Below are 27,911 nucleotides of genomic sequence, written 5' to 3' on the forward strand. Positions count from 1 at the left end.
CTGTAGGAAATAGAAGGATTGCTCATTAACTGTAGGAAATAGAAGGATTGCTCATTAATCTGGAGGTAAACTGGGAAAGCAGTAGATAGAGATGATATAGAGATATTGCAGAAGTGCATTTTAGAAACTTCCTTGTCTTGTGAAAAAGAAAATAACTGCTCCTACCATTATACAATTCAGATTCTCCAGAGCAAAGATGGCAAATACTCACCTTGCATCCAGAGAGCACACTTTTTACCTACATTAAGTAACCCTTCAAAGGACAAGAAGAGAGAGAAAAGATCATGTGTGTTTTGCTAAAGACAGTCAAAAAGAATTGGATGTGTTAGCATTCATTTTTGCACCTGAGATTGTACTGCAGCGATGACCAAAACCTAATGACAGAGGATTCATGAATGCAGAACGCAGAATGAGGCAGACATTGAGCTGAGTATGAAAAGCATTAGAACATCTAGTTCTAAATGTCCAAAACCACAGAATTTAGCTTCTCTGCAACAGCCCACGGTAATGTCACAGGCTGTGAATGAGCAATAGAAACTTGCAGGAGAGGAGTGTGAAGAAAAAGCTAAAATCCTCCATGCTGCTGAAGGAATGACTGTAATGAACATTGCAGGTAAAAAGGCAATCTTAAAAAGTCTCAGTTAACTTTTTTTTTTTTTTTTTTTTTTTGGTGAAATTTCATATAGATTGTTTTTCATACAGCTATGGTATTTTGTTATGGAGCTAAAAGAAGACCCTTTCCAAATAACTGCTTAAAGCTATCTTTAGAAATCCTTTACCTTTATTTTCACTTTCTTACAGCAAAGTTAACACTATAAGAAAAAAAAATATTACCATTGAATAAACATGGTCTTTATTTTTGTGTTCTAACAGGCTTTTTTACTTTAATTTTTATCTCAAAAAATAGCTCTTTTGGACAAGAATTAATTGCACTACGTATAGATATTATATGTTGAAATGTTTGTGAAAAGTTGAAGGGAATACACCTATAAGATCAGAATTCTACACCATCCAGAGCAATGATGTGCCTAATTTGAGAGCATAATTAATGTCACTGTATGTACAAATTATACTAGTTGCTGCCTAACTGACCATTACTTTTACAAATTTTTAATATATGTACACAACACCAGTCATTGCGCAGGTTAATTAAATGCTATTGAAAATCAGAGTGTAAAGGTTATACTAAATAAATATCAGGCTCCTTTAAAATTATTAATTGATCGGTATTGCATGCAAGATGATATACATTTCAGAGTAAGCTTCTGAGGTATTTTTATTATATTACTATTAATCATTTTTATTGCTTACTTGGAACATCTGTGAGTATGTAAAGATTGATTGCTCTTAATACCTTTAAAATAATTGCAAGAAAAAAAAAAAGACTATTGGGATTGTGAATCCATTTTCTATACTAGTCAATCGAGAGAGTAAGAAAAAAGAAAGATTTGAGATTAGCTCAAAGATATAACAAACATAAATGTAAATGTAAAGGAATTTCATGTTAAATTCACTATTATATTTTTTATATCATTAATTATTAGATGGATGTCAGTCATGTAAACTCAGATCAGAATTATAACCATCCCAAAATGGCATTTGGTTTATTGAAAGTTTTAAAATTGGAGTCATACGATCAATGCCAGGAATTAGATACCACAAACAGGTGGCTCAAAAATCAGCAACTTGCTCCCTGCTTCAAAAAATACTAGTTAGTTAATTATGCTTAAGGCAACATGGACAAACAGTATGGGAGAGGAGGGACCAGAAATGCTGGCATTTTTATGTATCTATGCTAAATACATAACTACTCTTCATGAGAATAGACCTGTTTGGGTTTTGACTCTTTGTCCGCATTAGTTTTAAATGTGTAATGACCTGTTTTCACAGGGGGCGATGAGATTTCTGAGTAACTGTACCCTAGTTTGCATTATGAGAGGCTCCTGCGAGTGGGACAACCAGAAGCAGGTCACCTGACTTTTTCAATGACTCTAACAGCTAAGCTATGTGAAAATAGAGGATGTAAGCCACCTACCCTGCTTTTGAATAAAAGTAGCATAGCCGATTTATCTTGTGCTCCACTCGGCTGTCCATTTGTAAAAAGCCTGCTCAGATACACGTAACTAGGACCTGCTAGGTTTGACCTGGAGATTAGATCTTATCTCAGGACTGAAGAAAGCTGAAGGGGAAGTTACTTTCATACTGAAGGTGGATTGTAGGGACTCGGGAGAAAAAAATAACTCTAAAAGTTACAAACTGAATTAACGCAAGGACCTACAAAGAGAAGTACCCTGTGAAAATCATGTCACTTTTTTGGTTTATGGGTGACTTCCTTAGTTTTCAGTGCCTTCCATCTTCAATGACTTTTATATTCACCAAAACAATTATCTTGATATTGTCCACAATTTCTGTTGCAGTGCAGTGACAGCTGCACACCTGAATTCCGCCTGTAATTGTGAAATTCTCCACTAAAAGTTTATTTTTAACCTACCAACAATTTCTGCTTTTTAATTATTAGATCCATGCCTATCTCATTAATATTCTTTATTTTCTTCGTTTCTTCTTCCAGTTCATAACCAATATTCTCCTTTGTCCATCTGTAGGCAGCTTTTACCTTGTTGCAGCTGTACTCTCACCCTCAGGTAATCAACATCACTTATCTCTATATTATTATTATAATAATAAAGATGAATAAAATGTAATTAAATAAAGGGATGCTCGCATGGTAGTTATCTCTCTGTAGATATAAATAGTACACTAGGGATTCCCGATATATCATCCTTTCTTCACAAACTTCTTTTTTACGCTTTTGCTAGCAAAACCAAAATGATGTGCTAGGAACGTATACACTTCAGCTAAATTTAATAAGTGGCATAAATGCTAGTATGCTGCTTGGAGAATTAATAGAAAGAAGGTAAACCAGATATGTCTCTTTTGCAAAGCTATGATGTTGGAAAGAATTGTGATTCACTGTATGGAAAATAAATTTTAAAAAAGAGAGACATCTAAAAAGGAAAAAGAAAAAAATAAGGAAAAGGAACACTTTAAAAACTGGGAGGGGGAAAATCTCTTTTTAATTTTAGAATGTTGAAAAGTTTGTCTGGCATCCATGTGCTATATAAAATGAACGTAAACCCCATTTGGTACTACTTCAAACAAAAATGGTAGTGCAGTTTTCAAACTGTGAATTTAACATCGTGCATGCTTTGAGTGGTTTTAAATGTTATTCTGCGTGTTAATAGGAGACAGATCCTAAAGATGATAAAACACATGTACAATATATTATTCCACCCTTTTGGTAGCAGGGAAAATTTTTTTGCTCATGTTGAAATGCAGATTTTTTTCATTCCTAAAAGAATTTTTGAGGCTCCTTAGAAGTGCGTGTTGTTAAATCTTGAATTGTATGTAATTTAAAAATGAATGGCTCAGTTAAGCACAAATTCGTGTATTGATGTTCTTTAAAACTTCAGGTTAAATTCATTGTATTGGCATTAATAGTTTGTAACTTGGTTACTTGAAAGACTCCTTTGTATATCTTGTTATAGCACAAAGGATATAAGTTTAAGATGAGGTCATGCTGACTTATCTAGCATTTTCTCTTAAAACATCCTACCACAGCTATCTAAGCTATGGTTTAAGAATACAAATCCCAGAATTGACCAAATAGTGGGATTTATGTGCTAAAGAGAAGATTCAACATTTTTATTTTGACTGTATGTAATGCGAATTTGGATGATCGTGGTGGTTACCTGTTTGGATCTACTAGTTTGTGTAGTTTTTTGGGGTTTTTTTTATTTTGTCTTTGTGATAAGCATAATATGAGAACTAGACTTCTCTCATTTGTTTTAAATCTTTCAGTGTTCATATAACAGTATCACTATATAGTTACAGTAAAAACATTGTGATTCGGAACTAAGTATCAAAAAGTTAGCTCTAGTCAAACTACAGAGACATTACACCTTTTAATCTGCTTCTGTGATGTTAACTTTTTAAAGTTTCATTAGCATAGGAAACTCTGAAATGTTATATTTGATGCTTTTGTATTCGCACATACCATTCTGTATACCATATATATAATATCTCTGAATTAAAATGCCAAAAAAAAAAAAAAGTATAGGTTTAAAACCGGCCATCTTCATACTATAAACAACCACTGCTGTCACTGAAAAGTAGTCAATGAACAAATCTGTGTCTTTTAATCTCCCTGGTGTTAAAGTCAAGGTTTTAAAACAATGTTTACTTAGCAGTATAATATCAAATGTTCTGTAAAAAAAAAAAAAAAAAAAAAAAAATCAGCTGGGAATTACTGCACATTGTTTCCGTCTTTTATGTATTTAATGGAACGGTAAGATAGTAGTCTTTGTTGTTACTGTTAATGCACAAAATCACCACAGTGTGTTTGAATTAAGGTTGCTGTGTACATCAGAAGTGAAATTCAATCCCACTGAAATGCACGGGATCTTCAAAACCTGAAGAACGCAGAAATTAAAGGATTTGACTATCAATAATAGTTTTCTTGTACTGTATAACAGACACAAAGAGCCTCTATGGAACAGAAACACACTGCAGGAAATACAGTATATAATTCATAGGCATGCTGTTATTCCACACCGCCTTCACCTAGTGAAATCCATGATTTTGTGCCAGAACAGACCTATTCCCACATGACATCATTGCTCCCTTACTGAGTGTATATGCTGGAGTTGGAAAGGCGTTGCTAAAACCTTATCCTGTACATGAAATAAACAAGTACGGTACGTGTCTGACTCTGGACATGGGGTCATTAGCAGGCTCTGACTTGGTGGTAGGGAAGCGTGTGTAATGCTGATGTTTTTCCAGTTTTCATTTTCTTCCTCCTCTCGCCTTTGTACTAAGCATAGTCTAATCCAAATAACCCAAATGGATGGACAATAACGTGACTTTGGGGAGGTAATTACATAGGTTCTCTTTATAAGACACTTAACAATGGTTCAGGTTCATGTATATCAGAGAAACCCAACATCTTAAGCCCTTCAGACATCTGAAGAACAAAATGGCTGAACGGTTTTATGGAGAGTACAAAAGAAAAGGTAACTTTTTCCCTTTGTTAAAGATCCTCACTGTTGTCCATTCATCAGCAGTTTCCGAGGCAGGTTTAATAATTTCTGGAATTTCCTAGTCTTTCACGAAGTAATCTCTGATTCGTCAAAGACCATCTTCATCTAAAAAACTAAGATTCATGACCTAAACAAAATTCATTCTCAAGGCCTCTCAGTCGTTTCAGAAAACATTACTGAAGGCATATATCAAAAGGCAGTCTTATATTCTAGTCTTGATCTTTAAAAAAACCCACACTTTTTTCCTACAAAGTTTGTTTGTTTTTTTTTTTCCTATAAAGAATTATAGTAATTTTTTTCCTTCTTGTAATTAACAATTACAAAAGCCTGGGGAGAAAATGAGACTTTCACTATACTAGATGCAAAAGTTTACTTTTCTGTAGTTCTAGATTAATTCAAATGAGTTTCAGTAAAAATATTACTAAGCTTTTTTGCCCAAATTTTCTTCTCTGATCCTTTAAGATTTCAGTGGTGCACCTCCTTTATCATCCAGCAGTAATGGTTCAGACTTTACAATATTTGTATTCCCATATACAGCTCAGTTTTAGTACAAAGACTTTTTTAAACCTCCACAGAGAGAGGGGCACCTTGCACATCTTACTGGTTTTGCATCATGGACCGTTCTGAAATGTTACCACCTACCCCTGGGGTATTATTATTGTTGCTCTTGTTATTTGTTTCCTTCTTCTTCTGTGATGTAACTATTATAAAAACATTTTATTTAATTTGTGATTTATTTGCATCCAATATATGAACAAATGGATGAACTGGAGTCTAATTAGTTTAAAGTATTAAGATAAGAATAAAATATTTACTCCAGCATGTTATGAACTTTTGCTTTGCTTCTCTGAAAATACAAGAAAAGGAAGAATGAATGGAGTGGAAACAAAATCACCATTATCCTTAATGACTCTGGGCACTTCAGACATCATAGCTGCTTCTTTATATACATCCTCACAAAGCTGACAGGTCTGAGCTTCCTGTGGAGAACTTCTTTTTGGCCAAATTGTGTATTTACTGTGCATCTTTCCTCCTCTCCACAGTACAGAAAGAAAAGATGGGGACAGAACTGCTCTAGTGTTAAATATCTGGCCCGTGTGTAAGTGGCTGCCTCTGGGAATGGAAAAACAATGAGTAATGATTGCCTTTCCTCAGGGGAAAATCTGGGTCTGTCTTATCTACCCTATGTCCATTTTAATGTAATTTTTAGGAAGGTTATATACCCGAGTCCTTTATTTGTCTGTCAGGTTGGATTGAAATTAGCCATCACATCTGAAAGATGCTAAGGGAAGGACCAACAGGCAGAAAACCAGACCTACTGCTCCCGAATAAGCCTTATTTCTGTAGGTAATGAGGCTGGTTTTCTGATAGTTTTCAGATGTAAGAGCTTTAAGTGGTGGGTACGTGTTAATAAGATGGTATAATTCCATCTTCACTGCCTTACGGAAGGTGTAATACTAGAAAAGTAAATGTAATTAAAGTATTTAAAATAAATGCAGATATTTTCATTTATTATTTACCCTTAAGGTCCTTTTATTTATTTAAGGTATTGTATTTATTATTTAAGGTCCCTTCCAACCCAAACCATTCTATGATTCTATGATTTATTTTTTTTTCTTCACCTTCAAATATTTCTGTAAATCTGTATTATTTCTAGAACTTCCTTAGGACATTTACTTTCAAATATTTTTCATTCTTCATCTTTTTAAAAGGTATTTTCCATGATAGTTCTGATTATACTGATTAGTATAAATCCATATGAATCTATTTATGCAATCCTCATAAGAAATACGAGCTATAGAAATACTGTATGTATTTTATGTTGCATTTGGAAAAAAAGGCAAAGATATTTATGTGGTAAAAAACCCTATTTTTGACTGATCTAGAAGCCACAAAACTCAGGAGAAAGCTACAATGTTGATAACATTAAGCATTCTGTAATGCGTTGTTATTTCTGTGTTTAGGAAATTTTGTTATAAAGTATTATGTTTTTTTGCAATTCTAAATTTGTTCATACAGTTCAGTGTTTGGGCACGTACATTTTTCAACCTAGAGAAGCCTTTGTGCTATATGAGCTCTGCCCATACAGATTTTTGGCAAAAGGGATCCCTTAAGAGGTGTTGGGAGAATAGCACGTCTATGTTCAGGAAATGAACTGTTAGAAAGTTAAATTATGTGTTTTCACAAATGAGGTATAATGTTTGGGCTTGGTAAAACCAGAAGATTAGAATTCACTGTGGTCTCTATAAATACATTGGGGAACTCAAGGGAACTGGCAGGGACTTAACATTGAAGTGTAGCAGATAACCCAGCGTGGCAAACCCCAGCAGTTCAATGCTGCGCACCAAAACGGTTGTCAGGCAATAGGTACCCTCCGAGGCTAATATTAGATAGAAAACACAAGCAGCGTGAAGAGGGTTATTTTCAAGCAATCCCTAACCAAAAATATTTCTTTGAATAGTGGGAAAAGCTTGCTGGACAACAAGACAGATGTTAAACATAATACGAAAAGAAAATGACAGAGGCTGTTTTTGCTTTAACATCTAAATGCTTTTTTTTCCATAGGAACCCTTGGACTAATTCAGATAGAAATCAGATGAATAGATTATTTGTTCTTTTTACTTGGGCTGAAGAGAATGATATTTCTGCATTTACTAGAGTTTATATTTCTGAATGTTTATTTTTAGTTTTGCCTTGCAAATCACTTTTTTAGTATTTCAGGCTCAATAACCTGAAAATATTATTTCCTTTTTAGGGAAATGAGTGACAACCTTTAAACCAGCCACACTGGCTCGCACAAGGAGCCCTGTCCAGCCTGTGGTGGTGAAAGCCTGTGAAGGATGGACTAAAAAGCTCAGGAATGAATGAAACCAATTGGAAACATACAGTATTCAGAGGTATTTCAATACACTTTGTGTGAATATATAAAATCCTTTTCATGTTATTCAAGAACTTTATCAAAGACTTTGATTTTTAAAGACCCAAAGCGATACTGATCAGATAAATTAAACGGATGCTATATTACACTATCTGTTAAGGCTTTAACGAGATACTCAAATATACATGCAGTTTAGGCATAAATACATTTTGACTAGTTAGAAGTCAAGAACTATGACCTTTACAGAGATTAAAAAGTAGTCATACGGACATGTGCATGAATAATTACATATAGGACAGTAAAACAGGCCTCACGGTTTCACTACTAATAACTCCTTAGGGTAACTGTCAAAACATGAAAAGAGCAAAGAGTGAAGTACTGTTTACTTTAGAAGCATTCAGAATTTAAAAAGTAATTTTCATCCATATGGATAAGCAGTCAATATTTTAGCACCTGGTCATGCAGAGGATATGTGATCAGATCTTAAGATATGATATATGTAGTCGAACTGGAGAGGATCTTTTTTTTTCTTGCCTTTGGAAACATTTTCATCAAAACTGTATTGAAATTACATGGATTATAAAAAACAACAACTGGTGCTAATAACCTTAATACTACGTAGCTTGTTGATGTGTTATGTAGTTTGTTGATGGTGTTGACATCATGAAATAAAGCCCAACTGAAGATAACAAGTAATGCTTCAAGATCAGACTGGAGAGATTATCTAAGCATATGCTGTACAGCACAAACTGTGCACAATACATACTTCTAGTCTGAATATGGAAGACGCAGTAAAACCAGCGTTTTTTTAATTGAGCTTTATGGCAGGAATAGATGTTTGCTCCAGTATAAGATGCGTAAAGATCTAGCCATGAAATATAAATTAAAAATAAAATATCTTAATTATATGTAAGCAATATTTGGACCATCTGTTGGCCATAATCAACTCCTGTATCAGCTGAATTAAATATCACTCAGGAACATGCAGTCAGCTAAGCATATGTCCCTTCTTGTGGTCTTTTTTTTTAAGATACTACTGAATTATTTAAAATTGATTGTTTTATTTATTTACCAAACCTAAAATCCTGTGAGTAATTTGTGATTGTTTTACTCTCTGAATTTTTTGTCACATAGGCATATTACTCAGAGTTGTAATTCAAAAGAAATTTTTTATTATTACTTAAACTGCCATCACCTGAACAGAGATGCCTGTATGATCAACCAGCTGCGAAAAAATTGTGCTTATCTGAATGCTTATAAACCTGACCAAGGAACTTATGCCTCGGGAAAAATAATTGCAGAGGTAAAGGTACTAAAAAAAAAAAAAAAAAAGAGATCTGACTGTCAAAAGATGTGCCTTGTATGACATAGCAGCTTACAAGACTCAAAGCCCACTGTGTAAGCATGGAGATTCAAGGATTGATTTCTTTATGAGATTATTTCCACAAATTCCTATAACACAGTCAGGCTGCTATTTGACTAGAGAATCAGTGTTTCTAATTTTGTTGTTTATAAAGAGCTATTCTGTGTATTGTCTATATATTATATGTATTATATTGCATATGTGTTTATGATATAATTAATGCCGTAAAGGTCAAAATTATTTTCTCATCGTCTACTTTTCTTGGGTTCATCTGGTACATCTTTCATGTGTACAACCTATCAGTGACCCAAAATGAAAAAAATGTGTATTTACCAAAACAAAGTGAAAAAAAAATGACTATCTTCAGTATATCATGGAAAAAAAAATATTATCTTCAGTAGTATCATGGAAAGTATCAAGGAAAATATTTGTAGTGCTCTTCAAACAAATATAGGAACAATACCTATAGCTCTCCAGTTTACATGGACTACCGAGTTCTCAGCACTGTTCTTGCTTGTAGCTGACCCCAGGCAGGACTTGGCAGCTGCAAGAAGTTCAAGTAGTCTGCTCCAAGCACTGCAAAGAAATAACTTTAAAAAACCTTTGCTGAAGATATTACCTATGCGATACAGCAAAGGAATGAAGAATAGTGCACTATAGCTACTTATTAATTGACATATAGAGGCTTATTTTGTAATAGATTTAATAGAAGTATTTTTGTTTGTTAGGAAAAATCATTCAGTCCTGTTGATTTGAATCCAGGGTAAGGTGAACTATATGGACTATAAGGTATAGACCTTAAGGTATACTCTGGATATTGTTCCAGAAATCTCTTGTCAGTATATTTTTTTCAGGGTCATTCTATCTGTATTACTGTGTCTAATAGAATCTTGTTGCTTTCTATGTCAGTTTTATGATGATCTTACAGCTTTCTGCCCTCCCTCATCCTTTTATTATGATATGTCCAGTAAAATCTCTCCTTATAGCTGAAATTGTTCCTGTTTGCAAAGATAGGCTTATTAAGTGAAAGTCTTCCATTGCTTATGACATCTCATACTACAAAGGAGCTTAATGGCTTTTTATATTTATATTCATATTTATATTAAATGTATACCAGGGCTTGTACCTTTCATCCTACTTCAGGGAGTCAAACTATAATAGTATATTCATATTCATTGGTGTAAAACACCGTGGTTTATATGTTTTGTTAAACATGTTATATGAAAGGTTAAAGGAGACCCTTAAGTAGCAACACCTTAATTAAAATAGTTATAAAATAAAATTTTTAAATTTTATATTGTTAGCAGGATTCATCCACATGTTCCAGAAAATAAGGCTGTGATAAATTGAAGTTGCCTGCTAGAAGAAAACAAAACAAACCAGTCACAATTTTTTCCACCTGGTAGATCACATCTAGTTACAGTTCTCAAGTGTTGGTGAGTTCCCATAGGTTGTGTTAGAAAGTTTGACTTTGCTGGCCAAGTATGCACGGTAAAACTGCCCCAGCCAGCAGATTGTGCTGTGTCTGATGAAGTTGTTGAACAAGAACAAATATTTGTAGCTCTGGGCCTCCTGTGTAAATCAAGGGCTTTCGCAAGGTTGTCATCTTTTCTGATATTTTGACCACCTCTGTCTTTTACATTGCCATATCTGTGAATTTCTCACATGTATTTCTTTTGAGGATTTTTGAGGGGAAATCCTAGCCTTTCTTTGTGAGAGTTTTAAAATATAAAAAAACTGCAGCAGCAAAGGTCAATTGTTTGTGTATGCATCAGAATGAAATATCACCTTTGATGTTTGCTGGGTTATTTTACTGTATTTAATGCATAGGTCCGAGACCTGGGTCATCGGGGGCACCCCATTGTCAAGAGTCGCATAGAGCTACCCTTGAAATCACTGCTGTCTTTTCCTCCCACGTAACTTACGGTCTCGCCCTGACCTGCAGCTGCCTCCTCCTCCTCCCTGGCCTGCCGTAGGTCTTGCTGCCAGCCCCGCTCTGCTCCGTGCCTGCAGGGCCGCCAAGGGTAACTCCCACACTGCCTTAAAGCTTTTCTTCTTCTCTTCTGATGCTGAAGGGCTTAGAAGGAGCTCTCGTGCCCAAGTGAGCTGCCCAGGGACGGGTTAGTGCTGGCAGGGGCTGGGCGGAAGGACCCCATGGGGGAGCTGACTCTTGTCAGGTCCAGAAGAATATTTCTGCGTGTTTGGCTTTATTTAACAGTTTACATCTAATGTCTGTTAGGAATTACTGAAAACAATATTATAGAGCAACTTTTTATTCTTTATATAGTTACATATGTGCGTGTGTGTTCACATGCTTACATGGTTCAAGCATTCTGTGTTTATTCTTTTCTTGATTATCAGTTTCATTAACTTTGGGGGGTATTATGTGATGCTGCAAAGTTGTGATGGACTATTCCCAGAGTTTGTCAAATAATGAGCTAGATCACCTTTCAAGCCTGAACGAACTAGGCCCAAAAGTCTAAACTAGTATAAAAGAATTCATGTTAACATGTTGTTTGAAAAAAATTTACTCTTAAAAATATGTTAGATGTCTCTGTCTACAGTGGTAACTCCACTAGAATATCTTAAATGTCTCAATGATTTCTGCTAATCCTATGTGGCATGGATCACATCCAAAAATTTTTTTTTCATCCAGACTCTTATTAACTGTAAAAGATTTCTGTAAGACTAATTGTGAGCCTTGTCTGAGAGTCAGTAGCCAGACATACCATAACGCTTCTTTTACTGAAGCATGTTCTGTTCTATCGTTATACGCCAGTATTTTTTTTTAATTCATGATACTTATAGACTTGAGGTAAAGACTGTTCTTTAAGTTGCTACACAAGAGCATATAATGATTAGCTCTATATTTATTTTATCTACTAGATAACTGGACCTTCCAGCTAAATGTGCAGCGACCTGCTAAAATTCTTTGTACACCAGGCAGTGAACTGCACAAGCCATGGGACAAAATAGAGAGGAGCATGCTTCTATTTCTTCAGGAAAACCTTTTATGAGCAGAGAAGGTAATTAATCAGATGTATCCTTCTACAACAATTGAACAAGTTGCCAAGTCTTGCCAGATGGCCGATGCCTGTTATTGAGAAATAAAAGATCTAACTGTACACTGTGGGTAAAACCCAAACCCTTTGGAAGCCAGGACTTCATCTAAATTTAAAATATCAGTAAGACCAATCCACTTTTGTATAAAACTGTCTTTTTTAACAAACTCAGTTTTAAATGATAATTTGGCTTAAACCAATGAACTTGCCAGTTTTATTTTGATCTTTCCGTTTTTCTTTAATGCTTATTTCTGAGATTACTGACATTTGCCTGATAAAATATCCTTATTGCAAGCAATTTATTAGTTTGGCTGCTGGTTTCTAAACTCCTAAAATTTATGTTGTCCTCAACTGGATTGAACATCTGATAAGACAAACATTATAGATGAAGGAAGGTGTTCACCCCATGATTCTTTAGCTTTTGAAAGGCAATACCATCATTCATCAATTTGGATATTCCTGAATTATGTTGTAATTTGACTTAATGGAGAAATAATGAGAAATTGAGTGGGAGCAAAGGATGCATGCTCATCATCTGAAATAAAAAATAAACAGTATAGGAATTAAATAGTAAGGGGTACAGAAATTACAGATTTCATTGATGTCATATTCTCTAATAAAATGAAATATATTCCATTCAACTGACATACATGTGGTAATTGGCATCACCAATCATATTTCAAAGGAGCACTGTGAATGAGATTTACCAGAAAAGAATAGTGAATTAAATGACTGCATGTGAGGAGCACAGACAGACTTTCCCCCTCATTTATTCAAGACTGAACATAATAACCAAGGAAAACTGATGTAGCTAACCACTTCTGACTTCTGTAAATTGATATGGGATGGAGCTGTCATCTCCTAATCAGATTAAGTCCTTTCTTTAGGCCATTTTTAATCCAAGTTCTACCATGAGGTTTTACTTTAGGGGAAAATAAACTGCTAGGTGTTCAACTCCTAAACATTATTAATTTAATAAGATGACGAAAAGATAGTATTCTGCTGGTCACCAAACATTTTATGTTGTGTGTATTTTGCAAATGGCTTTTCACTTGTCCTTTACAGTATTTTGGATACTAAAAGTAAAATGGGAACCAATCAACTAGATTGCTTTGAACTTGAATCTAATATCATAGCATGGTTGTTCTTTTGGATTGCTTTGATACAGAAAAGCTTGGAACATAATATAAAAAGATGCACACATAGGTTATTTTTATTAGGTGCCTTACAAGGTAACCTCTTACTGCATATGCAATTGAAAGGACTCATACTAGGAAATGCAGGAAATGCAGCAGTAATAATTACAAACAATTAAGAAAGTAGACCGACCTTTACTCTGGTCAGAAGCTTCACAGAGCTCCACACTGTACTCAGACCCAATTATAAAATTTTCACTCATCCTAAATTATCAGTGATAGTTCTCAATTATCATTTATGTTACAATGAATTAATTTACATTCCTGATGCATTATAGATGTCAGCATTTTTCTGCGTTTACTGCTTCATACTTCAAGTGGAGTTTACAGTTTTATATCTCCTTGGTTTTTCAACCTCTATAGCTTATAGTATTACAATCCCCTTTTGCTAACTTAAATCTACCTAATATCCCAATAATGCTTGAATTCTAAAACCTGATTATCCCTTCCACTTCTGCAAGGGATGAAATGATGATCCTCTTTCAAGAGGTGATGAAGGAGCAATAGCAATAATCCTAGGTTTTTTAGGATTCCAGTGGAGCTCTGTGCAATCAGAGGTCCCCAAGATTTTGGAAAAAATGGGCAAAACTAGAACAAAACATGTGAAAGTTATTTCACGTAGTCTAAAATGTTTGAACAACAAATCATGTTATTTGCTACACAGATTTCCTATGGCCCTCCTGTTGCAGCTGTTCTGCAGAGATGATTAGTCTTTGGGAATGGCATGAGTGATCGCTTAGGAAAGAGATGCTCCACTGAGTTGTTAGGGTAGGGCCAAACAGCACTGAACGCCTTCTCTCCTAAACTGGGCCTACTTTCTGATGGTATTTGGGACCAAGAGCCATATCTCCTTTCCTTTGCTTTTCAAGCACCTTGCCCGTGACAAGACAACAATTTAGAAATTCTGAAAGCCAATTTGATCTGGTTTTATAGTCTTCTACTGTGATTTATTTCCCCTTATGTAACAGCTTGTTTCTCTTTGCATGCAGCTGTCAAAAAATACAAAATTATTTAATATTAAAATGATCAATAGACATGCTACCAGTCTCAGATTCTGATTCATTTCCTTTAAATGCTATAGCAGTTTTTAGTCTGCAATCTATAGGATGAAGCCAGATAGTATTCTTGTATTCTTCATATGTATTCTTGATATTTTCTTTCATCTTGTTATATTTTTATTTATATATGTCTGCATGTTATGGGACAGCATACAAACTAACTTCATATAATAAGTGCAACTATTTATACATTTCTATCTTAAAATGTACAAATTTCAATTGTTATTCCAGCATCCAAAAGCAGCAAGATCCAGCTGCCACAGATACTGTCATTTCTTCTCCAGAGAAATGGAAGTCAGGTGTTTTCATATAGGTAGTTTATACAAAATCTAGAAAAGATAAGTGGCCCCTATTTTTGTTTTTTAATTAGAAATTATTTATTTCATCACTGTGGCACATCAATAGTAGCTTTATACAGTTCTTTGCTATACCCTCCTCAAATGAATACAGAATTTATCTCTAAAAGAATTCAGAAACAGTAATTTAACATGTTTGAAGTTTACCCTAGAATAAACACAGTAGTGCTTCTGATAATCAAAGATTTTTATTTTACTTTATTAGAAATAGGTTTTCCATTCTATTAAAGAAATAGATGTTTTAAAATTGTTACATGTATGATAACATCATTACATTTGTTCAACAGACTCAGGTGAATCTAAAAGAAAATTCAGTGACACTGTTTTGGAATTAAATTAATTTGGAATTAAATTAATTGTGTCCATGTACTAGGAATTTTTGTCATCTAATCTGTGACTGCAATTTCAAGGGACTGATGTCACTTGTAATATTTTTATTTTAATGTGATACAGGCTGCTTTCTCTTCAGTAGAAATTAAGCAATAAAACTGTCAAGACAAATACAACACAAGAACCAAAGAAGTTCTCAGAGTAAGTAAGTGAGTCTGGTATCTAGTTTTTCAGAAGTGTATGTGAAACTTAAAATGCATGAGAAACTTGTTTTTAATGCACTAGTTCATTTTCAAAACATGTAAATAAGGAGTCATAGTGAGTTAGGATTAATAATCAAAACCTGACTGTTACTAGTTCATTACTCTTCCCTCATTTTTCCATCTCCTCTGCAGGTAAATTGCAGGCCTGCTGCATGGGTCTCATTTAGCTGGAATGCTCACTCACAAATCTCATCTACTTTCTTTCTCCAGATAAATTCTTCCATAATGCTATTTTCCAGTGTGGTTGAACTAGACTAACATTTTGAGTGTAAATGGAATCCCTAAACTCTCTCTCGCTCCCCACAACACGAGCAGTGGTAATTCCTACAGAATAGCAAGTAAGTCTCATTTCTGAAGTCACAAAAACCATCCCAGCCATATGAAATAATTCTTTCCTTTCTCCCAGCATGGTAAGGAAGAAATCCCAGCTTGCAAGGTAACATCTGTTGATTCTCCTCGTTGATTTTCTCTAGTTTCATTAAATTTCCCATTAATACTCTGAAACCAAAGAGTACAAATGTGTGTTATACAGTAATCCCATGCTTAAGGGAAATGCATCTGCCTAAAACTCTCGAAAGGTGTTTTAAGTCAAGTCTGAATAATGAGATTTCTATAAAAAAACAAATAAATTTGAAGGCAAATTATTCTTAAGTGTATACTTGTCAAGTAAGTTGCATATTTTTCTTTCATAAATGCTTCAATTTCTGGGTGTGGAAATAACCCCTGTGGGTAAATCCTTTTGGACTTTTTGATTAAACCTTGACTTGTGGGCATGACTGCCAAGTACCACAACTTTTTAACAAACCTGGTAATTTCTGGGAGGCTTTTAAAAATTTGCATCAGCTATTTGAAAGCCACAAATCAGATTGCAGTTTTTTTAAATGAGTGAGAAACCACTTTGTTATTAAACTTGGAGAATATCAACATCTCTGAGCTTGACAGCATCCCATGGAAGATATATTTCCTGCTGCTACAGAAACATTAAGGTGATCCAAAGGTAAATCAGCAGTGACAGATCAGTGACCATATTGCACACTCAGCATCCTCAAGAGAACTGTGTTTGTCTGCATATCTCATGCTTTTCTTGTCTAAAGAGTTTTCTTATCCATAATTAACGTGAGGATTTGATAACCATAAAGCGTTTATTTGCAAGGTGTTTTCAAGCAAAATAAAAAATAGCTCATGCTGTGACTGCCTCCCTTTCTGTAACTGGACTACAGGTTTGGGCAGAGTGGTATATAAATTGAAGTCTCTGACACTTTAATGTTGCTGTAGCAGCTTCAAAACACAATACGCTGAAATCAGTTATAGAAGAAGCCAAGATATGCATAGCAATATTGCAAAATATGCATATACAGCTCAGGAGTTTGTTGTTTCTCTTATCTCTATAGACTTTATATGCTTGTATTTCTACTGAGAGAATAACTCCATATTTATACATATAAATGAGATTTAAAATGATTCATAATTTTAAAGGGTTTATATGGGTAGCCTTACGCCTTTCTTTGGATTGTTTTATAGCCTTTAGCCTTTCTCTGGATTGTTCTATAAAGAATATGTGGTTACTTACACAGGGGCAGAAGCTGTTCAACTTCCTTAATAAATCATGAGTGTTTTGGGATGGTTTTCTAATAATAAAATGTTAGCCTCTACATGTATTCTGAAAGAAGTTAAGAAGACAACGTTGTTCCAAATGACTGGTTTTTACTTTTATTTTAAACAGTGTCTAATTTAAGAATATACAAAATATTTATTAATGTTATGGCAAAATTATGATTATTGTATTTTTCTATTAATGCCAAAACTCCCAGTTTCCTACTAACTCTTGCTAACAGTGCCTGTCTGTGCTTGAAGAACTAGGTAAGCAGCAGATGTGGCTGCTGTTTTGTGACAGATTGCTCAATATGTGATTAGCTAAGCAACCGATAGCTTTCCAAGTTTGTGCATAAGGTCTTCAGTAATTTTACCAAGCTTAGTATCATGTTGGAAACTGTATTTGTGAGAAAAGTTTGGACAGAAGCAGAAATAGAGTTGGTGGCTTGATTATCACATATTTAACAGCTATGATGCAGTCTACAGAATGTGATAGCAACATGAGAACTGCTATGTTCTCAAGGACTTCATTTCCATAAAATTGTTAAAGAGGAGGATCTTCTCTGTAACTACCAAGCAGGTTCAAACTTTAGAAGGAAAAAGGATTTGCTCAGTGCTGAGAACCTTATCTAGCAAAGTTATGTGTCCATTGTGCAACACAATTAAATTAAGCTCACATACATTGCTAAATTGAAGCCTGAGCCTATTACCAGCACCTGAGCAAGCAAAAAAAAAAAAAAAAAGCATGGCAGAAAGAACAGCGGCTATAATGTACCTTTTTACACCCAGGGAAAAAGGAAAACACAAAAATCAGTACTGTTAAGTAGCTGTATAAAACCAGAGGTTCATATAGATTTTACACCACAGATCTTGGGAGAATTACATTGCTGCCCTCAGTAGAATATAACTCAGAACTGCACATGATTGGACGGAATTTCCTCAGAGAATATTTTGCGTTGAGGGACAAATGGCTCTTTTAACTTTTTTTCAGTGTTGATGAACTGTACGCTACCACAAGATGAAAAAATTGTTACAGTGCGAGAAAAAATGATATGCAATGTGAGTACAACACAAATGCAAAACCTCTTACAATTTCTGAGGAAATATTCTGTTTTTCTAGCTAAACCAAATTATCATGCTCAGGGCCAAAGCATGATGCAACAGAACCATTAAGAACAGCTGTATCTTTAGTCAACCTGAAATGCCAGTTATCTTCAGTGGGACTCTTACCTGCTTAAAATTAAGGAAATTTTTAAGTCTCAGAATAAAAAACTAATCTTGGATGCTTAGGTAATTTTTCAGTACCATAATGGTTAAGCACTTCATAGTGGTGTTAGCAGTCTTGCCCCAAGACAGATTACTGGCTACATGATGCTTGATAATTCAGTTAGAAACCCACCTTATCAAAATGAGATTCTGCCTGTCATGCTAAAGTATTATATTAAGAACTCTCTCCCCACTGGGACATTAGCCTGATGTTTCAGGACTCTTGGAAAGCTACATATTGAGGAATCAGCATCCTGTTCATTACTGCATCTCTTTATGAAAGCAGCTTCCCAGTAGCTCCTACCTTTCCTATAAGGATACAAGAAATACAAATGGGTATGGAAGATTCATCATTATACCATGCTCCTGGGGGAGAAACTACACTGTAGAAATCTTTCTGAAGGTAATACTCGAGTTTCACTTGATGTCAGGAGCATGTCTGTAGTCATTCCATGCAGCTGTTCCCGACACAGCTGTCTAAGGAAATGGTTATCTCTGTGCATGGATTGTTAGAGGGGATAGTAGGCGTGCTAGAACATTGCTAAGGCAGAGCCTTTCAGGCACTGTGGCCCATGTGTCTAGAGCACAAATTAATCCAGACAGAGCTCAATCCACATTTTCACCAGCTGCAACACTACTGCAGAAGAATCTTGGACAGATGTTGCACATAATAGAGCAGTCCTGCAGTGACAGGAGTTCTTCAGGTCATGTTCTCTCTCTCCTTCCCCTACTTCTAGGAGTCTCCAAATCCTTGTGTAACAGCCCTGAGATGACACAGGGTGTATTCTAAAATATCTCGAGGTGACATTCTGTGAATGGGAGAAAAAGCTAAAACAAATATGCACCAACTATGGGAATGAATATGTAAACAACATATCTTTAAAAAATCTTGTTATTTGTAAGTAAACTTTCTTTTTGAGGGACATTGCTGTAGAAAAGCAACAAAATTGCTGTGTATTCTCATCCAAAGTAGGTAGTAGTAGTAGAGCGTAATTGGTTTGAGCATCACATTTAATTAAAATTCCAAACCCTCCCAGTGTATTCTCTTGTAAAGGAAACGTTATTTCCAAGGCACATTATATGTTCAAAAGGCAGAAAAAAAAAAAAGAAAAGTTCTCATTATCCCCTTAAAGTATTAATCTTGCTCTTATTCATTATTATTAGATACTGAAAAAAAGTAAAGAAACTGCATTAAATGACTTGAAAGGACCTAAAATACATCAGTGGTTTCTTCTTCAAAGATGAGATTGAAAAAGTTACCGTGGTCGTAACTACAAGAAAAAATGGTATAACACTAAAAAGTTACCAGTTAGAATTTTTACTTGTCTTTCTTCCTTTGATGTAAAAATATCTTCTGAGAGATGAATGTAGACTTAAAAACAGTGAAATTACTTACGAAATATAGTGGAAGGCTTAACCTTTTGACTTCTGCCCAATGTCCCAAAACTTACTGAAAATGTTCAAGGTGATTCAGTGAAATTGCTTCAAAGCACTAACATCTCATCTGCAAGTAAGAGTTGAAGTAGCCCTTTTGAAAAACTTTCCCCTTCCATTTCCATATTATTCCTCTTTCTTTCTATGAGGTTCCATTCTTTCTCTTAAACTTACGTCATTTCCCCCATCTTTCCCACCTTTCAGTGGTGAAATTCCTGAAGGCACTGCTAGATCACTTGTTTCCTTCTGAGCTCATATTTTCTCAGCTGCAATTCCTAACGGTGAACAAGGAAGTTCTTGCAGAAATGCCATGTCAGTTGAGAGACACCCTCTACTAGAACCTTGGAAATTAGCAAAAAAGATTAAAAAGATGAAAGCAAAACACTATCAACACCATACAGAAAAATGGGCTATTTTTATACCAGTTGTGGCCTCTATACTGATGTATGCGTTAAATACTGAAACTGAGTAAAAATGCAATATTAATAAATCCTTTTAAGATTTTTGGAAGTAATTTTTGATTAAGAATCTGACATTTGGGGGAAAAAAAAAAGTAAGGAGCTCTGTTATATATTAGACCTTATATTTCCATAACATGGTAAACATTCAGTCTATCACAATTACAAATATTATCATAAAAATCTGCTGAAACCTGTAAATAAATAATATAGAGGGAAATAACTGTCATATGTTTCCATTCTAATTATTAAATTATCACAGCTAATGAATTGAGGATGGTGTCTTGTCATAATGTTTTAGCTAAAATTGGAGCTCTCTGGTGTTAGTTATTATCTATTTTCAGGTTTTATTGTTTAAAATAAAGGTCCTTCCGTGTGAAGTTTACAGTACAAGGGCATAAGGGCTTTTTACACTGAATTCAGTGGCTGGAAGGAGAAGGAAATAGAGCATAAAGAAGCAATAAAGTACTCTTGTCTACATTGCTATTGAACTTAGGAGCATTTAGCGAGGAAATCAAAGATGAAGAGATTGTTTATCAATAATCAGATGCTAATAATTGTGTTGATAATTCTTATAAATACTCTGTCAGGTACAACTGCATTGAATCAATTATCATAAGGTCTAAAATATACAAATGGATTCAAATATAATGGCTTGAGTTACTATTACTACAGCTTTTATTTTAACATGCTTCAAGCGAGTCGCCCCCTTGTAAAAGCTTTCTAGCATATAATCAATCCCCTCTGGCCTTTGCTTGGATGTAGAAAATAGATTTTAACTCTGTCAGCAAAATAATTAAGTAAAAATATCTCAAGGAAAAATACTTTGTTGATACAGAAAAATCAAACTCAAGACCTCTTATGAAAGAAGAATGAACCGGCTTTGTAGTTCAGGTGGATCCAGACTTCTTCATTCCCCCCCCCTCATCTCCCAAGCACTTTGTGTAACCCGCTTCTGGACATGCTGCGTAGGTAACATCTGCAAAGAACATGGGCATCACTGAAAACACAGCTACAGTTCTTCGCTGTGTGCTGACTGCAAAGAGTTTCCAATTAGAATTACACCTCATCAAGACAGTGCCAGCAGGCTTCTGGGTGGTTAAGCCTCCAATTTTAATTGAACTGCCTTTAGCTGGTGATAAAATCTGTCTTTTTAAACAGGCAAACTGCATAGTTCCTGTAGGAAGTTAAATTCAAGTTGGGTTTGCATTCAAGATAATTACATGGAGTTGGATCTAATTGATTTAGTTGAAATGTGTATTTTATTCAACAAAGTGCTACCAAATGCAATTCTTTTCTTTAGAGTATCCTGCTTTTTTCCATTTCCTATTTCTTTCCTCCTCGATTTTTCATTTTTGTTGTCATGTTGTTCCTTTCAGAATAATTAATATGTAAGGAATAAGACACGAGAAGAGTTCTCTGTTTGAAAATCAAGGTTCTTCAGAATTTCCATACATATGGAAAATTAGTTTAAAGACTAAACTTAATTCACATTATCCATTCTGTACTTCTAAAACCATTCAGCACTGTAGGAAATTTAGAGAAATATATTGTGCTAATTTATAAGGTAGTAATACCTGCCATCACTGGAGTTTTTCCAGCTTCCTATGCAACAAAAGAAGGAACAAGACAAAATGTATTTTTGCAAGACACTAATTAACTAAAGCATATTTTTAAAACAAATCCTTTCCAAGAATAGCATGGCAATCTTTACAGGAATGAAATCATTGCACTATAATGAACACATCAGCCATGTATAAACAGAAGTATAAAATGATCTGGAGTTGGGGGGAAAGGTGAAAATGGAAGCAATATATTCTTTAAATCTCATCATATGAATGAAGTTATAGCTATTAATAAAACAACATTCTTAATTAAACAGTAGAATAAGGATATCTTTTGACTATTACAGGTTATTTTTAAAATTCACGTGGTGTGATTGGGACAATATGAAGCCGGCCACAAGTGTATCTGGTGTAGTTAAGCTATCAGTGTTAAGAAATCAGTCTACTCCTATCCAGCAAAACAGGTAAGCACGACTATTACTTGGCGTGCTCCAGTAATCTCCTCAGTAATGTTTATTATATTCATAAAGAAAAGAGGACATGGCCAAAAAAGTATGTTTTGCTTTCTGTCTGCATCGCTGTGCAGGCGTGTCTGACAGGAAAATAATCTGCCTGTTATATCTTGGCTCACTTGTCCAAGGGATGCCATTTAGCTAGAGGCCTAATTTGTAGCTGATCAAATATGTGGACATGTCATTATTTTTCAATGGTGGTGAGAAAGTAATTATTGATCTTCAGTTGTAAAAGCAATATTCAGAGCGAAAAAAGTGACATTCAGCAACAAAAGCTAACAAATGTAGCAAATTATTCTTTAAAGTGTACACATTCTTTATTAAAAACATTTTAAATATCAGATTTTTCTATCCGAAATAATCAGCAGTTGAAGATATGACTAATGATCAGCGCTGTAATCTTTTCAGGGCAGAGGTGTTCAGGGGAGGCAGCCAGAAGTCATTTTGAGTGCACATGCCAAGAATACTTCACAAGAGTTTATTTTCTTAGAATCAAAGTCTCCTTTCCAAGTTTGTATCTCAGGTGATATGGGATCTACCACTCAGGATTATCCCAGCGTAAGGATGGCCAAACTGCTTTTACAACTCTTCTGCAATGCTGAATGAAGCCCAGAGTTACGGTGCCCGTTCTAATGCGTAAGAAATGAGCAACAAAACGTATTGCAAAGTTAGAACACATCATCAAAGATTGCTAAGATTACTTTTTCTTGACTCTTTATTGCTCTTCTTTTTTATGTTTGCCTTCTTTTTGCCAGCAGTTAAGTTAGGTGTTAATGGAAAAACCATTAAAAAACCCTATTATCCTATGAAGAAAAAAAATGAATGCACTCAAGTGGAAAAGGAAGACTTATTGATCAATTTTCAGGTAAACCTTCTTGTCTGACGCTTAGCAACGAAGGAATGCTTTTTTATTACTTGGCCAGATAGTTCAGATTTCTGTTCACTCTTAGTAAAACCCTTTTTTATAACATTTATAAAACTTTATTACAGAGTTATGAGAATAAAATTAGATTTCATAACTCACATGAGATCTTGAGGGATCTGCATCTATAAGCTTTAAAATAATTATTATACTTAATGCATCTATTCTGATAAAATGTTTCTTCTAATTTCTCTGAAAGAAAAAAATTCCTTGGACAAGGAAGATTGCCTTTGGCAATCATTTTAAGTTATTTTATTTAAAAAAATTCCAATAATTATAATTAGCTGACATTATAGATCAGTTGGAATTTACAGGCATATTCTTTTGAGGAATTTAAAAATTAAGCTAAATCCCTGTATAGTTGATGTCACCTGAACTCTCCTATGCAATGAGCATGTTTTAGGAAGCTAGTTGTTATTTATTGTTATTTACTGTACAGCTGAAGGATACCAGCTACAGAATTTAGATTTTTGAAGTAGGTACCTAAATCTAGGTGGTATGAGTATCTCCTTATGGTGAATTTTCAGTCATCTTGCAAATCCTGTCTCACATGTTTTAAAGTTTAGTAAAAGCATTTAAATTGTATATTCTAAAAGATACATCTTTGGACAAACAGATGATGTATTCTAGCTCTAGATTTAAAAATTGCAAGTAAATTAGGACAAATGATGTAATTTACCTACTAATAAAAAACTTCACTCATTAAACATGGTTTAAAATATTTTGAACCCCATTTAGAACTACATATTGGGCTAACATTCACAGAGATAGCCTGATGAGGAGCAGTGCCACTCTTACTCCTGTTGAATAGATTAGTGTATTCCTTGAGTTAGCTAGAGAAAGCTAAATAGCCAAAGTTTCAGTGACAAAAAAAATATAAACTTCCTTGGAAAGTGAATAAATGTTATAAAATCAGCATCATCACATCCAGAAGTATATCTAAATTAGAGATACTAGGCAAGATCCTCACCAGAGGTAAATTAGAAATGTTCCAATTAAGTCAGCTGTGCTGTTACTTTAAAACTTGTACTTGAAAACAAGTTTATTTCTCTTTCAGGCTGTTTTTCTGGAAAAAGGTTTCTAGGATCCTTTTACCACATTATTCTGAAAATTTCCTTCTCTTCAGGTCATGTCTGAGTTTAAGGACTCTCTTTCAAAATCAGTTCAAACTACGACTCATCAGGTAATTTGTTTTTCTCTCAACTTTCTGCTGTTGACACTTCGTTTTTTTTTCCCCTAGAATTCCCACTTGTCCCACTTCCATTACAAAGTCTTATTTCCAAAAGCAGGAAAATCCTAAGGTTATACTAAATGGATGAAGGTGGCGTTTCTTTTCTTTTGACAATACCGGAAATCCACTAGTGTTTTGGAGAACAGACCATAGCCAAATTCCTGTTGTTCTAACTACTCATGGGTTGCTTTTTTAAATTATTCCAGATCATTTTTTAATTATTCTCATAGTGTAATTTCTGCACTGAAGCTATCTAGGACTTTATGTTACCATAGGGTCCTAGCAACAGCTGCCATGTTGGAAATAACTATGAATTTACAAAGCTAATGTTCTTGTTTTCTCTTAAGTAATTAAAAGTTTTCTGCACAAAACTGGGTATCCAGAGGGGAATATATAGATATTTATTTCCAGAATCCATAGCTGGAATAATTTGTTCCCCAAAGAGGACTGGTGAACCAGAAAGTTAAAATTCAGAGTCATGGCTATGCCAGCCTCCTCCATTACAAGTTTCTTCAAGCAATACAGAGAAGCAGCACAAGATTCTGTGTAGGGATTTGCATATATAGGGAAAACATATATTTTAAAAAGGAAGAAGAATTTTTTAAAAAATACAAATAAGGGATCAGGGAAAAAATTTTCTAACCATTTTCCCTACTGTCTGAAAACACTGAAGGAGATCACATCCAAAGGTAAGACTAAACCCTGAAAATCCAAAATAGACATTCCCTGTAGTTGTGGATGTCTGGATACACCTGCCTATAACTGGTTTCAGATCACAGCCTACTTCCCAGCTGCAGTTCAAGAGTCTTCCTTTATTTATTCATTTATTTAGCAGACTGTTTTTGTATTTCCCTCTTTGATTGTGAGGTTTCTCAAAATCATCTATTAGCATGAGAAAAGTTTTCAACATGTAACATGATATACATCCTTACACTAAAGAACTGAAGAACTAGGGCTTATTAATATGGCAAATTTCATTACTGTGGATAACACATAGATTTTCAAAACACAACTGAAATGTGGTAAGGGAATGGCATAATTGGTAGTATTATATCATTAGGAATAAAATTTTCATGTAGTTTAATGCAATTTTTAACATAGGCGTGATGAAGTTTTTCCAAATACACAAATGACTTGGCTGGAAGCTATGGTTCTTCAGCTTGCATTGCTTAGTATGATATGAGCAGATGTAACTCAATAGTCTAGACATGCAGTGTTTTAATTTAAATAGTTTTGATCTCATTATTTTATATTTTGGTTAAAGTTGTGAGGGTATATTAGGAAAAAAAATTAATCAAAAGGGAACAAATAAGAAGTTCTTAAAAGTCACTTTGATTCTTACTCTGTTAGATCCCATTATTAAAAGTATTAAAGAGAAATCTTTTTCTACAGAAAAAAGCTAAACTTGATGCCCACAATGTTCTATTACGTAGACAGCAGCAAGTGGACAATGGTAAGTCTCTGATCTCATACTATTATAAGATAACTGAAGTTGATGGGGTTATTCTAATGTAACTGAGAGTGAGGCTGTCTTTTGAACTGTCTATTTAAAAATCATGAATGAGAGTAGTTTTAATAAGAGGAGTTTCTGTAATGAAACATAATTTTGATTATTCAGAAGTCTGGGCCCACTGACAGATAAGAGATTTCCTGAAACTTCCCAGGCATAAAACTAGAAACATTATATACACATGACAGGAGGAAGCGTGGCTTCTCATTTTGGAAAAATTGTAGTCTTGCAGTCTTTTAAAAACACTTGATTTCAAGGCAGTGATGATACAGAGATTTGTGCTTTATTGGACATAAACTTTTATACCAGGCTGATATAATGGCAAGCTACAGATTTCTCTACAGAAAATAGGAGCCACTAATACAAACCAAATAAATAAAAGCATGAGTTAAGTTTTTAGTCTGTTATTGTCTACCCTGAAGCGTGGGCAGAGAAACCCTGGCACACTTGTATGCACATTCAAGAATATTCTACAGGTACTTTATTTACATCAGTTAAACCAAATTGGTTAAGAGAATGACTCCCACCAGAAAGAGAACGCGAGTATATGACTTGTCAATGGAGTTAAATTAGGAAGTTGCTTGAAAGTTTTACTGAATCATAATCTTGTAACTTTAATTTTCCTGTGTTTTATTAATTGAATAGTGATTTTTTTTTTCAAATAACCATACATAATATGTGCTGTTTAATGAATGAAGGATGAGGAAAACTATCCTTTAATTTTATTTTTTTTTACATAATTAACTTTTATTTATAGGAATAATTATATATAAATCAAGAGAGGCAGTAGTGCACATTCTCCTATGAGCAAGGCCTTCAAGGATAAATGGAAAGTTATCGATAAATGCATGGGTTTTATATTGGGGAATAATTTTAATATCTTAATATGTGTCATTTCATTATATTTGCCATATACCACCTAGAGTTACTGTAGGATCTATAGGTAGTAATTTCTAGCTTTTAAAAAACATTATACAAGACAGAATAAATGTGATTGGTTTCTTTGCCACAAAATTGAATTCTCTATTATGTCTTGATTACATGATTATTAATTCCAGTGATAACTAAATTTGTCATGGATGTACCATGTATTTCTGTGCTATTGTTTCTATATATATTCTTTACTATCTAAACTTTTTTTTTTTTTCTTTTGAGATGGGGCTTTGGAAAGCTTAGCTTATAAAGTTGGCTCTGACTCCAGATGCAAAGCAAACAGTATTTGCAAAGTAAAACTAGAAAGATATAATAGGGTGATAATATGCTTGTGTTCTGTTGTACTCCCCCCGATACGATAGGTGTGTTTCAGAAATGCACTAGTGCATTTTCTGTCTTAATATCAAGTGTAGCTTTTAATACGCTACAGAGAATCTTAAAGTACTGTGACTGATATAAGAGCGGCTTGAATCACATCAGTCCTTTTTTTAAAGAAAAAAAAAATTATTTTTTTTTAACCTTTCATATCTTGGGGTCTTCCTCCTGAGCCCACTCCTACAATGTTGGACCATTCCACTGGAGGGACGAGCCCATAATTTCGGAGAGGTGTCAGAAATAGCACTTTCCCAGCCGCGGTGATGCCCGGCCTCGGCGGCTGCCATGGACCCGCCCTTTGCGCGCTACTGCCCGCGGCTGCTGAGGCGAGGGCAGGCCCCGCCGGCCTTTCCCCTTCCCTCTGAAGAGGTGAGGAAACGCCTTCCATCGAGCTGGATCTAACTGCCCGCAGGATTAATTTTGTTAATTACCGGCAAGGGGGTTCCCCCTAACTAGGGACGAGTCGCTTTCGCCGGGCCCGACGCCGCCAGGTGGCGTCTCGGCGCCGTC

General features: G+C 34.7%; 1 protein-coding gene and 1 long non-coding RNA gene across 4 annotated transcripts in view; both read left to right on the forward strand.

The window, feature by feature from the left end:
* The first annotated feature begins 45 nt into the window (after positions 1 to 45).
* Positions 46 to 12,068, forward strand: LOC113481309. Of its 2 annotated transcripts, none has more exons than XR_003398650.1 (4): positions 46 to 613; positions 2,570 to 2,642; positions 7,852 to 7,993; positions 11,994 to 12,068. It is a non-coding gene; the product is annotated as an uncharacterized LOC113481309 (long non-coding RNA). The 2 variants fall into 2 exon arrangements; XR_003398649.1 differs by lacking the exon at positions 11,994 to 12,068 and adding an exon at positions 11,168 to 11,306.
* Positions 12,069 to 15,469: 3,401 nt separating this feature from the next.
* The window catches only part of MPPED2 (metallophosphoesterase domain containing 2), a 213,262-nt gene continuing 200,820 nt past the window's right edge, over positions 15,470 to 27,911 (forward strand). Inside the window, exons 1-5 of one of the 2 annotated variants that reach the window (XM_026850830.1) lie at positions 15,470 to 15,548; positions 15,813 to 15,940; positions 22,266 to 22,382; positions 23,189 to 23,295; positions 25,976 to 26,036. The gene's annotated coding sequence lies outside the window, so the exon portion shown is untranslated. Of the gene's footprint in view, positions 15,549 to 15,812; positions 15,941 to 22,265; positions 22,383 to 23,188; positions 23,296 to 25,975; positions 26,037 to 27,911 lie in introns of those variants that run through there. The other variant, XM_026850831.1, reaches the window with a different exon arrangement.

Source organism: Athene cunicularia, assembly GCF_003259725.1.
Source record: "Athene cunicularia isolate RWA chromosome 5 unlocalized genomic scaffold, athCun1 chr5_part3, whole genome shotgun sequence".
NCBI lineage: Eukaryota > Metazoa > Chordata > Aves > Strigiformes > Strigidae > Athene > Athene cunicularia.